This window comes from Schistocerca serialis, unplaced genomic scaffold, assembly GCF_023864345.2.
Source record: "Schistocerca serialis cubense isolate TAMUIC-IGC-003099 unplaced genomic scaffold, iqSchSeri2.2 HiC_scaffold_1351, whole genome shotgun sequence".
Taxonomy (NCBI): domain Eukaryota; kingdom Metazoa; phylum Arthropoda; class Insecta; order Orthoptera; family Acrididae; genus Schistocerca; species Schistocerca serialis.
In genome coordinates, this window is record NW_026047571.1 from 7526476 (window position 1) to 7542942 (window position 16467).

Below are 16467 nucleotides of genomic sequence, written 5' to 3' on the forward strand. Positions count from 1 at the left end.
TTGAAATTTCAGTTTTTGGCTGCTTTTGCTGCCTTGTAGTTGACCTAGGACCTTTTTTGCATGAACCGAACTCTGGCAGCCACATTACACGAGAAAAAGCGAGAAGTGGTAATTCGTAGTAAAAACCGCAGAAAACATAACGTTTTCTACATTGTTTTCGTATCGACGTAACTGAAAATCTTCACATTGGACGCATTACTCTCAGAAACGTTTACATTTATCGTCTGGCAACTAATGCAGCGTGATGACGTTTGCGGTCGCACCACTCTGTACGAAGTAGAAGCTTCTAAGTTGTTGCAGTCACCAAGAAAGAGGCACAGAAATTCAAGTTTTAGTTTTTGAAAATTCAGTTTTTGGCTGCGTTTGCTGCCTTGTAGTTGACCTAGGACCTTAAGATTTTGCATGAACCGAACTCTGGCAGCCACATTACACGAGAAAAAGCGAGAAGTGGTAATTCGTAGTAAAAAACGCAGAAAACATAACGTTTTCTACATTGTTTTCGTATCGACGTAACTGAAAATCTTCACATTGGACGCATTACTCTCAGAAACGTTTACATTTATCGTCTGGCAACTAATGCAGCGTGATGACGTTTGCGGTCGCACCACTCTGTACGGAGTAGAAGCTTCTAAGTTGTTGCAGTCACCAAGAAAGAGGCACAGAAATTCAAGTTTTAGTTTTTGAAAATTCAGTTTTTGGCTGCTTTTGCTGCCTTGTAGTTGACCTAGGACCTTAAGATTTTGCATGAACCGAACTCTGGCAGCCACATTACACGAGAAAAAGCGAGAAGTGGTAATTCGTAGTAAAAACCGCAGAAAACATAACGTTTTCTACTTTGTTTTCGTATCGACGTAACAGAAAATCTTCACATTGGACGCATTACTCTCAGAAACGTTTACATTTATCGTCTGGCAACTAATGCAGCGTGATGACGTTTGCGGTCGCACCACTCTGTACGAAGTAGAAGCTTCTACGTTGTTGCAGTCACCAAGAAAGGGGCACAGAAATTCAAGTTTTAGTTTTTGAAAATTCAGTTTTTGGCTGCTTTTGCTACCTTGTAGTTGACCTAGGACCTTAAGATTTTGCATGAACCGAACTCTGGCAGCCGCATTACACGAGAAAAAGCGAGAAGTGGTAATTCGTAGTAAAAACCGCAGAAAACATAACGTTTTCTACACTGTTTTCGTATCGACGTAACTGAAAATCTTCACATTGGACGCATTACTCTCAGAAACGTTTACATTTATCGTCTGGCAACTAATGCAGCGTGATGACGTTTGCGGTCGCACCACTCTGAACGAAGTAGAAGCTTCTAAGTTGTTGCAGTCACCAAGAAAGAGGCACAGAAATTCAAGTTTTAGTTCTTGAAAATTCAGTTTTTGGCTGCTTTTGCTGCCTTGTAGTTGACCTGGGACCTTAAGATTTTGCATGAACCGAACTCTGGCAGCCACATTACACGAGAAAAAGCGAGAAGTTGTAATTCGTAGTAAAAACCGCAGAAAACATAACGTTTTCAACATTTGTTTTCGAAATGACGTAACTGAAAATCTTCACATTGGACGCATTACTCTCAGAAACGTTTACATTTATCATCTGGCAACTAATGCAGCGTGATGACGTTTGCGGTCGCACCACTCTGTACGAAGTAGAAGCTTCTAAGTTGTTGCAGTCACCAAGAAAGAGGCACAGAAATTCAAGTTTTAGTTTTTGAAAATTCAGTTTTTGGCTGCTTTTGCTGCCTTGTAGTTCACCTAGGACCTTAAGATTTTGCATGAACCGAACTCTGGCAGCCACATTACACGAGAAAAAGCGAGAAGTGGTAATTCGTAGTAAAAACCGCAAAAAACATAACGTTTTCAACATTTGTTTTCGAAATGACGTAACTGAAAATCTTCACATTGGACGCATTACTCTCAGAAACGTTTACATTTATCGTCTGGCAACTAATGCCGCGTGATGACGTTTGCGGTCGCACCACTCTGTACGAAGTAGAAGCTTCTAAGTTGTTGCAGTCACCAAGAAAGAGGCACAGAAATACAAGTTTTAGTTTTTGAAAATTCAGTTTTTGGCTGCTTTTGCTGCCTTGTAGTTGACCTAGGACCTCAAGATTTTGCATGAACCGAACTCTGGCAGCCACATTACACGAAGAAGTGGTAATTCGTAGTAAAAACCGCAGAAAACATAACGTTTTCAACATTTGTTTTCGAAATGACGTAACTGAAAATCTTCACATTGGACGCATTACTCTCAGAAACGTTTACATTTATCGTCTGGCAACTAACACGACGCGTGGGTGGTGTGGGTGCCTATATTCGCTCTGATCTGAGACCTACTATACTATGCACATCGGATGCAAAGGGCGAAGGAGAAGCAGAGTTCTTGTTTTTCGAAATAAATACATCAAATCAGAAACTGCTAATTGGAGTAATCTATAAACCTCCAAACGTCGGTGCTATGTCCTCCTTTCAGTCTGCCCTGTCCTCGCTCGTGACACTGTATGAACACATAATCATTATGGGCGACACAAACATCGACTTACAGTTAAAATCTCCCTCTGCAGAAAAACTTAGGAGACTGTTCCACTCCAATGATATGAGTTTAACACCACTGGACCCAACTCATCACACGCCACACAGCCATACACTCATAGATATAATAGCAACAAAGCGACCAGATAAAATAATTCGCGCCAATCAGACATCCGCTCCAGGACTCTCTGCTCATGACGTGATTTTCTTAAATTACTCAGTACATACTACCAAAGAAAAATCTCACCTGGTAACCTACAGAAACCTAAAAAATGTTAACCATGACGCTCTTCAAAAGGATTGCTCAGACATCCCTTGGCATGATATAAGCAATGAACCGACTTTAGACGGAAAAATTCGGGAATTATATCGCAAAATTATTGCATTGTATGATAAACATGCTCCTCAACGCACTGTCAAGGTAAAGAGAGCTCCCGCTCCGTGGCTCACCACTGCATTACGCCAGTTAATGAATGAACGTGATGCTGCACATAGGGCCTTCAAGCGTAACCCAACTCCCGACGCGTACGAAGCTTATAGGAAACTCCGAAATAGAACCAATCAAAGCGTGAGGAATGCCAAAATCAGACATGCCTGCTCTGTCGTATGCGGCATATCAAAACCTGCTGCACTGTGGAAAAAGCTGCGCAGTTTCGGTATAGGGAAGCGAAGATCTGACGCTGTTTATCAAGCGTCTGCAGAAGAATTAAACGATCTCTTCTCAACAGCCGTAAACTGCCACGCAGCGACAAATTATCAGCCCCAAGATATCAATCTCTCGAGAGACAAGTTTTTCCTAAAACATGTCACTACCGGCACAGTACACAAGGCAATTATGAGAATCTCTTCCGAGGCAGTAGGAAATGATGGAGTGAGCATTGGCATGATTAAGAACGTCGTAAACACTATTACTCCAGTTATCACAGACATCTTCAACCTGTCTCTTGTCAGTAGTACATATCCTACTGAGTGGAAGCAAAGCTTAATTCAACCTATACCCAAGACTGACAACCCTAAGTCGCCAGGTGACTACAGGCCGATCAGCATACTACCTGCAATATCTAAAGCCCTAGAATACATCGTCCATGAACAGCTGACAGATTACCTCAAAACTCATAACATCCACGACAAATATCAGTCAGGCTTTCGAAAGCACCATAGTACAGCAACTGCATTAATCAAAGTAACTGATGACATTAAACATGCTATGGACAGACGTGAAGCTACCATCCTAACACTGCTTGACTTTAGCAAGGCTTTTGATACAGTTGACTTTGATATATTACTAATTAAAATGAAGCAGCTGAATTTCTCAAACAGCGCAATACACTGGTTCGACAGCTACCTCAAAAACAGAAGTCAACAAGTCATTTGTGGGTCGGAAAAGTCATCATGGAAAAACGTGCGCTCTGGACTTCCCCAAGGCTCCGTCCTTGGTCCATTACTCTTCTCACTGTACATTAATGATATTTCTTCAGTGATTCACTCCTGCAACTACCATCTATATGCCGACGACATCCAACTGTACATAAGTGCAAGCCCCAAGAACATTGCTGACGCAGTAGCGAGAATGAACGCAGATCTTTGCTCTGTTTCTCGGTGGGCACAGAACCTAGGTCTGAAACTAAACCCCAAGAAATCCCAGGTCATACTTATATCTCATCCAAAGTTAATCAGTCGGTACTTTCGCGAAACAGTCCCTCAAATACTCCTCAATGGTACCCAACTATCATACCAAAAAACAGTAAAAGACCTTGGAATAATCTTGGATGAACACCTAAACTGGGAAGAACAAACAGTCACAGCTTGCCGGAAATCGCTCTCCTCCCTACATGCAATTCAAAAATTTAGAAAAATATTTCCAACCCATGTTAAACAAAAATTAGTCCAAACACTAGTCTTGCCTAATCTTTACTACTGTGATGTAGTTCAACATGGCACAAATAATAAAAATTCGAGATGCCTAGAGCTAGTGATGAATGCTTGTGTTAGATACGTATGCAACATACGGTTGTATGATCATATCAGTCCTTCATACTCCCAGCTAGGTTGGATACGCCCACATAAGGCACGCGATCTCCACACGATGTGCTTACTTCATCGATTTCTTAGCCACTGGTGCCCCCAATACTTATCTTCTCACATTAAACACCTATCATCATTCCACAACCGCAACACCAGATCGGATACGTCTAGCATCTTGGCTGTACCTTTACATAACACAAAATCTTTCTCCGTGTCATTCTCCATCTCAGCCATACGACTATGGAACGCGCTCCCCTGCGATCTGCGTCTTATCCAAAACCACTCAATATTCAAGAGGGAACATATTAGGGACGGTATAGCCACCATTGTTGTGCCCCCCCCCTCATCTTTTTCTTTCTCCTCTCCATCACAGCTTCGAATTTTACCATTCTATTTCTCTTCCTCTAACCTGTCTACCTCTTCTATATCTCTTTCACCCCATTCCATCGTCTTATGTCTCTGCTTGATGAGAATAACTCACAAGCTGCAAGAATATAACGAAAAAATTCCCAACTAGCAATAGGACTGACACTCATAAAAGAAAAATAAGTTTACTTTCATATACATAGTCATTATTATTATTATTATTATCATTATTATAATTATTTTTATTATTCTTGATTGTTATAATTATTTTTTGATTGTTATATTTATCATTGTACTACTTTTATAATCTCTATTTTTTTTCTTTAACATTAACACTGTATAACAAGTTATATGTCCTAATTTTCTGTAGACACTGAAATTTGTTGAATCTGAGTATGCCTGGTTAGGTGTAAGAGAGGGCCTGAAGGCCCTAATCTTGCCAGGTAAAATAAATGCATAAATAAATAAAAATAAATATATAATGCAGCGTGATGACGTTTGCGGTCGCACCACTCTGTACGAAGTAGAAGCTTCTAAGTTGTTGCAGTCACCAAGAAAGAGGCACAGAAATTCAAGTTTTAGTTTTTGAAAATTCAGTTTTTGGCTGCTTTTGCTGCCTTGTAGTTGACCTAGGACCTTAAGATTTTGCATGAACCGAACTCTGGCAGCCACATTACACGAGAAAAAGCGAGAAGTGGTAATTCGTAGTAAAAACCGCAGAAAACATAACGTTTTCAACATTTGTTTTCGAAATGACGTAACTGAAAATCTTCACATTGAACGCATTACTCTCAGAAACGTTTACATTTATCGTCTGGCAACTAATGCAGCGTGATGACGTTTGCGGTCGCACCACTCTGTACGAAGTAGAAGCTTCTAAGTTGTTGCAGTCACCAAGAAAGAGGCACAGAAATTCAAGTTTTAGTTTTTGAAAATTCAGTTTTTGGCTGCTTTTGCTGCCTTGTAGTTGACCTAGGACCTTAAGATTTTGCATGAACCGAACTCTGGCAGCCACATTACACGAGAAAAAGCGAGAAGTGGTAATTCGTAGTAAAAACCGCAGAAAACATAACGTTTTCAACATTTGTTTTCGAAATCTCGTAACTGAAAATTTTCACATTGGACGCATTACTCTCAGAAACGTTTACATTTATCGTCTGGCAACTATTGCAGCGTGATGACGTTTGCTGTCGCACCACCCTGTACGAAGTAGAAGCTTCTAAGTTGTTGCAGTCACCAAGAAAGAGGCACAGAAATTCAAGTTTTAGTTTTTGAAAATTCAGTTTTTGGCTGCTTTTGCTGCCTTGTAGTTGACCTAGGACCTTAAGATTTTGCATGAACCGAACTCTGGCAGCCACATTACACGAGAAAAAGCGAGAAGTGGTAATTCGTAGTAAAAACCGCAGAAAACATAACGTTTTCAACATTTGTTTTCGTATCGACGTAACTGAAAATCTTCACATTGGACGCATTACTCTCAGAAACGTTTACATTTATCGTCTGGCAACTAATGCCGCGTGATGACGTTTGCGGTCGCACCACTCTGTACGAAGTAGAAGCTTCTAAGTTGTTGCAGTCACCAAGAAAGAGGCACAGAAATTCAAGTTTTAGTTTTTGAAAATTCAGTTTTTGGCTGCTTTTGCTGCCTTGTAGTTGACCTAGGACCTTAAGATTTTGCATGAACCGAACTCTGGCAGCCACATTACACGAGAAAAAGCGGGAAGTGGTAATTCGTAGTAAAAACCGCAGAAAACATAACGTTTTCTACATTGTTTTCGTATCGACGTAACTCAAAATCTTCACATTGGACGCATTACTCTCAGAAACGTTTACATTTATCGTCTGGCAACTAATGCAGCGTGCTGACGTTTGCGGTCGCACCACTCTGTACGAAGTAGAAGCTTCTAAGTTGTTGCAGTCACCAAGAAAGTGGCACAGAAATACAAGTTTTAGTTTATGAAAATTCAGTTTTTGGCCGCTTTTGCTGCCTTGTAGTTGACCTAGGACCTTAAGATTTTGCATGAACCGAACTCTGGCAGCCACATTACACGAGAAAAAGCGAGAAGTGGTTATTCGTAGTAAAAACCGCAGAAAACATAACGTTTTCAACATTTGTTTTCGAAATGACGTAACTGAAAATCCTCACATTGGACGCATTACTCTCAGAAACGTTTACATTTATCGTCTGGCAACTAATGCCGCGTGATGACGTTTGCGGTCGCACCACTCTGTACGAAGTAGAAGCTTCTAAGTTGTTGAGGTCACCGAGAAAGAGGCACAGAAATTCAAGTTTTAGTTTTTGAAAATTCAGTTTTTGGCTGCTTTTGCTGCCTTGTAGTTGACCTAGGACCTTAAGATTTTGCATGAACCGAACTCTGGCAGCCACATTACACGAGAAAAAGCGAGAAGTGGTAATTCGTAGTAAAAACCGCAGAAAACATAACGTTTTCAACATTTGTTTTCGAAATGAAGTAACTGAAAATCTTCACATTGGACGCATTACTCTCAGAAATGTTTACATTTATCGTCTGGCAACTAATGCCGCGTGATGACGTTTGCGGTAGCACCACTCTGTACGAAGTAGAAGCTTCTAAGTTGTTGCAGTCACCAAGAAAGAGGCACAGAAATTCAAGTTTTAGTTTTTGAAAATTCAGTTTTAGGCTGCTTTTGCTGCCTTGTAGTTGACCTAGGACCTTAAGATTTTGCATGAACCGAACTCTGGCAGCCACATTACACGAGAAAAAGCGAGAAGTGGTAATTCGTAGTAAAAACCGCAGAAAACATAACGTTTTCAACATTTGTTTTCGAAAGAGGCACAGAAATTCAAGTTTTAGTTTTTGAAAATTCAGTTTTTGGCTGCTTTTGCTGCCTTGTAGTTGACCTAGGACCTTAAGATTTTGCATGAACCGAACTCTGGCAGCCACATTACACGAGAAAAAGCGAGAAGTGGTAATTCGTAGTAAAAACCGCAGAAAACATAACGTTTTCAACATTTGTTTTCGAAATCTCGTAACTGAAAATCTTCACATTGGACGCATTACTCTCAGAAACGTTTACATTTATCGTCTGGCAACTATTGCAGCGTGATGACGTTTGCTGTCGCAACACTCTGTACGAAGTAGAAGCTTCTAAGTTGTTGCAGTCACCAAGAAAGAGGCACAGAAATTCAAGTTTTAGTTTTTGAAAATTCAGTTTTTGGCTGCTTTTGCTGCCTTGTAGTTGACCTAGGACCTTAAGATTTTGCATGAACCGAACTCTGGCAGCCACATTACACGAGAAAAAGCGAGAAGTGGTAATTCGTAGTAAAAACCGCAGAAAACATAACGTTTTCAACATTTGTTTTCGTATCGACGTAACTGAAAATCTTTACATTGGACGCATTACTCTCAGAAACGTTTACATTTATCGTCTGGCAACTAATGCCGCGTGATGACGTTTGCGGTCGCACCACTCTGTACGAAGTAGAAGCTTCTAAGTTGTTGCAGTCACCAAGAAAGAGGCACAGAAATTCAACTTTTTGTTTTTGAAAATTCAGTTTTTGGCTGCTTTTGCTGCCTTGTAGTTGACCTAGGACCTTAAGATTTTGCATGAACCGAACTCTGGCAGCCACATTACACGAGAAAAAGCGGGAAGTGGAAATTCGTAGTAAAAACCGCAGAAAACATAACGTTTTCTACATTGTTTTCGTATCGACGTAACTCAAAATCGTCACATTGGACGCATTACTCTCAGAAACGTTTACATTTATCGTCTGGCAACTAATGCAGCGTGATCACGTTTGCGGTCGCACCACTCTGTACGAAGTAGAAGCTTCTAAGTTGTTGCAGTCACCAAGAAAGAGGCACAGAAATACAAGTTTTAGTTTATGAAAATTCAGTTTTTGGCTGCTTTTGCTGCCTTGTAGTTGACCTAGGACCTTAAGATTTTGCATGAACCGAACTCTGGCAGCCACATTACACGAGAAAAAGCGATAAGTGGTAATTCGTAGTAAAAACCGCAGAAAACATAACGTTTTCAACATTTGTTTTCGAAATGACGTAACTGAAAATCCTCACATTGGACGCATTACTCTCAGAAACGTTTACATTTATCGTCTGGCAACTAATGCCGCGTGATGACGTTTGCGGTCGCACCACTCTGTACGAAGTAGAAGCTTCTAAGTTGTTGAGGTCACCAAGAAAGAGGCACAGAAATTCAAGTTTTAGTTTTTGAAAATTCAGTTTTTGGCTGCTTTTGCTGCCTTGTAGTTGACCTAGGACCTTAAGATTTTGCATGAACCGACCTCTGGCAGCCACATTACACGATAAAAAGCGAGAAGTGGTAATTCGTAGTAAAAACCGCAGAAAACATAACGTTTTCAACATTTGTTTTCGAAATGACGTAACTGAAAATCTTCACATTGGACGCATTACTCTCAGAAATGTTTACATTTAACGTCTGGCAACTAATGCCGCGTGATGACGTTTGCGGTAGCACCACTCTGTACGAAGTAGAAGCTTCTAAGTTGTTGCAGTCACCAAGAAAGAGGCACAGAAATTCAAGTTTTAGTTTTTGAAAATTCAGTTTTTGGCTGCTTTTGCTGCCTTGTAGTTGACCTAGGACCTTAAGATTTTGCATGAACCGAACTCTGGCAGCCACATTACACGAGAAAAAGCGAGAAGTGGTAATTCGTAGTAAAAACCGCAGAAAACATAACGTTTTCAACATTTGTTTTCGAAAGAGGCACAGAAATTCAAGTTTTAGTTTTTGAAAATTCAGTTTTTGGCTGCTTTTGCTGCCTTGTAGTTGACCTAGGACCTTAAGATTTTGCATGAACCGAACTCTGGCAGCCACATTACACGAGAAAAAGCGAGAAGTGGTAATTCGTAGTAAAAACCGCAGAAAACATAACGTTTTCAACATTTGTTTTCGAAAGAGGCACAGAAATTCAAGTTTTAGTTCTTGAAAATTCTGTTTTTGGCTGCTTTTGCTGCCTTGTAGTTGACCTAGGACCTTAAGATTTTGCATGAACCGAACTCTGGTAGCCACATTACACGAGAAAAAGCGAGAAGTGGTAATTCGTAGTAAAAACCGCAGAAAACATAACGTTTTCAACATTTGTTTTCGAAATGACGTAACTGAAAATCTTCACATTGGACGCATTACTCTCAGAAACGTTTACATTTATCGTCTGGCAACTAATGCAGCGTGATGACGTTTGCGGTCGCACAACTCTGTACGAAGTAGAAGCTTCTAAGTTGTTGCAGTCACCAAGAAAGAGGCACAGAAATTCAAGTTTTAGTTTTTGAAAATTCAGTTTTTGGCTGCTTTTGCTGCCTTGTAGTTGACCTAGGACCTTAAGATTTTGCATGAACCGAACTCTGGCAGCCACATTACACGAGAAAAAGCGAGAAGTGGTAATTCGTAGTAAAAACCGCAGAAAACATAACGTTTTCTACATTGTTTTCGTATCGACGTAACTGAAAATCTTCACATTGGACGCATTACTCTCAGAAACGTTTACATTTATCGTCTGGCAACTAATGCCGCGTGATGACGTTTGCGGTCGCACCACTCTGTACGAAGTAAAAGTATCTAAGTTGTTGCAGTCAGCAAGAAAGAGGCACAGAAATTCAAGTTTTAGTTTTTGAAAATTCAGTTTTTGGCTGCTTTTGCTGCCTTGTAGTTGACCTAGGACCTTAAGATTTTGCATGAACCGAACTCTGGCAGCCACATTACACGAGAAAAAGCGAGAAGTGGTAATTCGTAGTAAAAACCGCAGAAAACATAACGTTTTCAACATTTTTGTTTTCGAAATGACGTAACTGAAAATCTTCACATTGGACGCATTACTCTCAGAAACGTTTACATTTATCGTCTGGCAACTAATGCAGCGTGATGACGTTTGCGGTCGCACCATTCTGTACGAAGTAGAAGCTTCTAAGTTGTTGCAGTCACCAAGAAAGAGGCACAGAAATTCAAGTTTTAGATTTTGAAAATTCAGTTTTTGGCTGCTTTTGCTGCCTTGTAGTTGACCTAGGACCGTAAGATTTTGCATGAACCGAACTCTGGCAGCCACATTACACGAAAAAAAGAGGGAAGTGGTAATTCGTAGTAAAAACCGCAGAAAACATAACGTTTTCAACATTTGTTTTCGAAATGACGTAACTGAAAATCTTCACATAGGACGCATTACTCTCAGAAACGTTTACATTTATCGTCTGGCAACTAATGCCGCGTGATGACGTTTGCGGCCGCACCACTCTGTACGAAGTAGAAGCTTCTAAGTTGTTGCAGTCACCAAGAAAGAGGCACAGAAATTCAAGTTTTAGTTTTTGAAATTTCAGTTTTTGGCTGCTTTAGCTGCCTTGTAGTTGACCTGGGACCTTAAGATTTTGCATGAACCGAACTCTGGCAGCCACATTACACGAGAAAAAGCGAGAAGTGGTAATTCGTAGTAAAAACCGCAGAAAACATAACGTTTTCTACATTGTTTTCGTATCGACGTAACTGAAAATCTTCACATTGGACGCATTACTCTCAGAAACGTTTACATTTATCGTCTGGCAACTAATGCAGCGTGATGACGTTTGCGGTCGCACCACTCTGTACGAAGTAGAAGCTTCTAAGTTGTTGCAGTCACCAAGAAAGAGGCACAGAAATTCAAGTTTTTGTTTTTGAAAATTCAGTTTTTGGCTGCTTTTGCTGCCTTGTAGTTGACCTAGGACCTTAAGATTTTGCATGAACCGAACTCTGGCAGCCACATTACACGAGAAAAAGCGAGAGGTGGTAATTCGTAGTAAAAACCGCAGAAAACATAACGTTTTCAACATTTGTTTTCGAAAGAGGCACAGAAATTCAAGTTTTAGTATTTGAAAATTCAGTTTTTGGCTGCTTTTGCTGCCTTGTAGTTGACCTAGGACCTTAAGATTTTGCATGAACCGAACTCTGGCAGCCACATTACACGAGAAAAAGCGAGAAGTGGTAATTCGTAGTAAAAACCGCAGAAAACATAACGTTTTCAACATTTGTTTTCGAAATGACGTAACTGAAAATCTTCACATTGGACGCATTACTCTCAGAAACGTTTACATTTGTCGTCTGGCAACTAATGCAGCGTGATGACGTTTGCGGTCGTACCACTCTGTACGAAGTAGAAGCTTCTAAGTTGTTGCAGTCACCAAGAAAGAGGCACAGAAATTCAAGTTTTAGTTTTTGAAAATTCAGTTTTTGGCTGCTTTTGCTGCCTTGTAGTTGACCTAGGACCTTAAGATTTTGCATGAACCGAACTCTGGCAGCCACATTACACGAGAAAAAGCGAGAAGTGGTAATTCGTAGTAAAAACCGCAGAAAACATAACGTTTTCTACATTGTTTTCGTATCGACGTAACTGAAAATCTTCACATTGGACGCATTACTCTCAGAAACGTTTACATTTATCGTCTGGCAACTAATGCCGCGTGATGACGTTTGCGGTCGCACCACTCTGTACGAAGTAAAAGTTTCTAAGTTGTTGCAGTCACCAAGAAAGAGGCACAGAAATTCAAGGTTTAGTTTTTGAAAATTCAGTTTTTGGCTGCTTTTGCTGCCTTGTAGTTGACCTAGGACCTTAAGATTTTGCATGAACCGAACTCTGGCAGCCCCATTACACGAGAAAAAGCGAGAAGTGGTAATTCGTAGTAAAAACCGCAGAAAACATAACGTTTTCAACATTTTTGTTTTCGAAATGACGTAACTGAAAATCTTCACATTGGACGCATTACTCTCAGAAACGTTTACATTTATCGTCTGGCAACTAATGCAGCGTGATGACGTTTGCGGTCGCACCATTCTGTACGAAGTAGGAGCTTCTAAGTTGTTGCAGTCACTAAGAAAGAGGCACAGAAATTCAAGTTTTAGTTTTTGAAAATTCAGTTTTTGGCTGCTTTTGCTGCCTTGTAGTTGACCTAGGACCTTAAGATTTAGCATGAACCGAACTCTGGCAGCCACATTACACGAGAAAAAGCGAGAAGTGGTAATTCGTAGTAAAAACCGCAGAAAACATAACGTTTTCTACATTGTTTTCGTTTAGCCTGAACCGAAAATCTTCACATTTGACGCATTACTCTCAGAAACGTTAACATTTATCGTCTGGCAACTAATGCCGCGTGATGACGTTTGCGGTCGCACCACTCTGAACGAAGTAGAAGCTTCTAAGTTGTTGCAGTCACCAAGAAAGAGGCACAGAAATTCAAGTTTTAGTTTTTGAAAATTAAGTTTTTGGCTGCTTTTGCTGCCTTGTAGTTGACCTAGGACCTTAAGATTTTGCATGAACCGAACTCTGGCAGCCACATTATACGAGAAAAAGAGGGAAGTGGTAATTCGTAGTAAAAACCGCAGAAAACATAACGTTTTCAACATTTGTTTTCGAAATGACGTAACTGAAAATCTTCACATTGGACGCATTACTCTCAGAAACATTTACATTTATCGTCTGGCAACTAATGCCGCGTGATGACGTTTGTGGCCGCACCACTTTGTACGAAGTAGAAGCTTCTAAGTTGTTGCAGTCACCAAGAAAGAGGCACAGAAATTCAAGTTTTAGTTTTTGAAAATTCAGTTTTTGGCTGCTTTTGCTGCCTTGTAGTTGACCTGGGACCTTAAAATTTTGCATGAACCGAACTCTGGCAGCCACATTACACGAGAAAAAGCGAGAAGTGGTAATTCGTAGTAAAAACCGCAGAAAACATAACGTTTTCTACATTGTTTTCGTATCGACGTAACTGAAAATCTTCACATTGGACGCATTACTCTCAGAAACGTTTACATTTATCGTCTGGCAACTAATGCAGCGTGATGACGTTTGCGGTCGCACCACTCTGTACGAAGTAGAAGCTTCTAAGTTGTTGCAGTCACCAAGAAAGAGGCACAGAAATTCAAGTTTTAGTTTTTGAAAATTCAGTTTTTGGCTGCTTTTGCTGCCTTGTAGTTGACCTAGGACCTTAAGATTTTGCATGAACCGAACTCTGGCAGCCACATTACACGAAAAAAAGCGAGAAGTGGTAATTCGTAGTAAAAACCGCAGAAAACATAACGTTTTCTACATTGTTTTCGTATCGACGTAACTGAAAATCTTCACATTGGACGCATTACTCTCAGAAACGTTCACATTTATCGTCTGGCAACTAATGCCGCGTGATGACGTTTGCGGTCGCACCACTCTGTACGAAGTAGAAGCTTCTAAGTTGTTGCAGTCAACAGGAAAGAGGCACAGAAATTCAAGTTTTAGTTTTTGAAAATTCAGTTTTTGGCTGCTTTTGCTGCCTTGTAGTTGACCTAGGACCTTAAGATTTTGCATGAACCGAACTCTGGCAGCCACATTACACGAGAATAAGCGAGAAGTGGTAATTCGTAGTAAAAACCGCAGAAAACATAACGTCTTCAACATTTGTTCTCGAAATGACTTAATTGAAAATCTTCACATTGGACGCATTACTCTCAGAAACGTTTACATTTATCGTCTGGCAACTAATGCCGCGTGATGACGTTTGCGGTCGCACCACTCTGTACGAAGTAGAAGCTTCTAAGTTGTTGCAGTAACCAAGAAAGAGGCACAGAAATTCAAGTTTTAGTTTTTGAAACTTCAGTTTTTGGCTGCTTTTGCTGCCTTGTAGTTGACCTAGGACCTTAAGATTTTGCATGAACCGAACTCTGGCAGCCACATTACACGAGAAAAAGCGAGAAGTGGTAATTCGTAGTAAAAACCGCAGAAAACATAACGTTTTCTACATTGTTTTCGTATCGACGTAACTCAAAATCTTCACATTGGACGCATTACTCTCAGAAACGTTTACATTTATCGTCTGGCAACTAATGCAGCGTGATGACGTTTGCGGTCGCACCACTCTGTACGAAGTAGAAGCTTCTAAGTTGTTGCAGTCACCAAGAAAGAGGCACAGAAATTCAAGTTTTTGTTTTTGAAAATTCAGTTTTTGGCTGCTTTTGCTGCCTTGTAGTTGACCTAGGACCTTAAGATTTTGCATGAACCGAACTCTGGCAGCCACATTACACGAGAAAAAGCGAGAAGTGGTAATTCGTAGTAAAAACAGCAGAAAACATAACGTTTTCTACTTTGTTTTCGTATCGACGTAACTGAAACTCTTCACATTGGACGCATTACTCTCAGAAACGTTTACATTTATCGTCTGGCAACTAATGCCGCGTGATGACGTTTGCGGTCGCACCACTCTGTACGAAGTAGAAGCTTCTAAGTTGTTGCAGTCACCAAGAAAGAGGCACAGAAATTCAAGTTTTGGTTTTTGAAAATTCAGTTTTTGGCTGCTTTTGCTGCCTTGTAGTTGACCTAGGACCTTAAGATTTTGCATGAACCGAACTCTGGCAGCCACATTACACGAGAAAAAGCGATAAGTGGTAATTCGTAGTAAAAACCGCAGAAAACATAACGTTTTCTACATTGTTTTCGTATCGACGTAACTGAAAATCTTCACATTGGACGCATTACTCTCAGAAACGTTTACATTTATCGTCTGGCAACTAATGCCGCGTGATGACGTTTGCGGTCGCACCACTCTGTACGAAGTAGAAACTTCTAAGTTGTTGCAGTCACCAAGAAAGAGGCACAGAAATTCAAGTTTTAGTTTTTGAAAATTCAGTTTTTGGCTGCTTTTGCTGCCTTGTAGTTGACCTAGGACCTTAAGATTTTCCATGAACCGAACTCTGGCAGCCACATTACACGAGAAAAAGCGAGAAGTGGTAATTCGTGGTAAAAACCGCAGAAAACATAACGTTTTCTACATTGTTTTCGTATAGATGTAACTGAAAATCTTCACATTGGACGCATTACTCTCAGAAACGTTTACATTTATCGTCTGGCAACTAATGCCGCGTGATGACGTTTGCTGTCGCACCACTTTGTACGAAGTAGAAGCTTCTAAGTTGTTGCAGTCACCAAGAAAGAGGCACAGAAATTCAAGTTTTAGTTTTTGAAAGTTCAGTTTTTGGCTGCTTTTGCTGCCTTGTAGTTGACCTAGGACCTTAAGATTTTGCATGAACCGAACTCTGGCAGCCACATTATGCGAGAAAAAGCGAGAAGTGGTAATTCGTAGTAAAAACCGCAGAAAACATAACGTTTTCTACATTGTTTTCGTATCGACGTAACTCAAAATCTTCACATTGGACGCATTACTCTCAGAAACGTTTACATTTATCGTCTGGCAACTAATGCAGCGTGATGACGTTTGCGGTCGCACCACTCTGTACGAAGTAGAAGCTTCTAAGTTGTTGCAGTCACCAAGAAAGAGGCACAGAAATTCAAGTTTTAGTTTTTGAAAATTCAGTTTTTGGCAGCTTTTGCTGTATTGTAGTTGACCTAGGACCTTAAGATTTTGCATGAACCGAACTCTGGCAGCCACATTACACGAGAAAAAGCGAGAAGTGGTAATTCGTAGTAAAAACCGCAGAAAACATAACGTTTTCTACATTGTTTTCGTATCGACGTAACTGAAAATCTTCACATTGGACGCATTACTCTCAGAAACGTTTACATTTATCGTCTGGCAACTAATGCCGC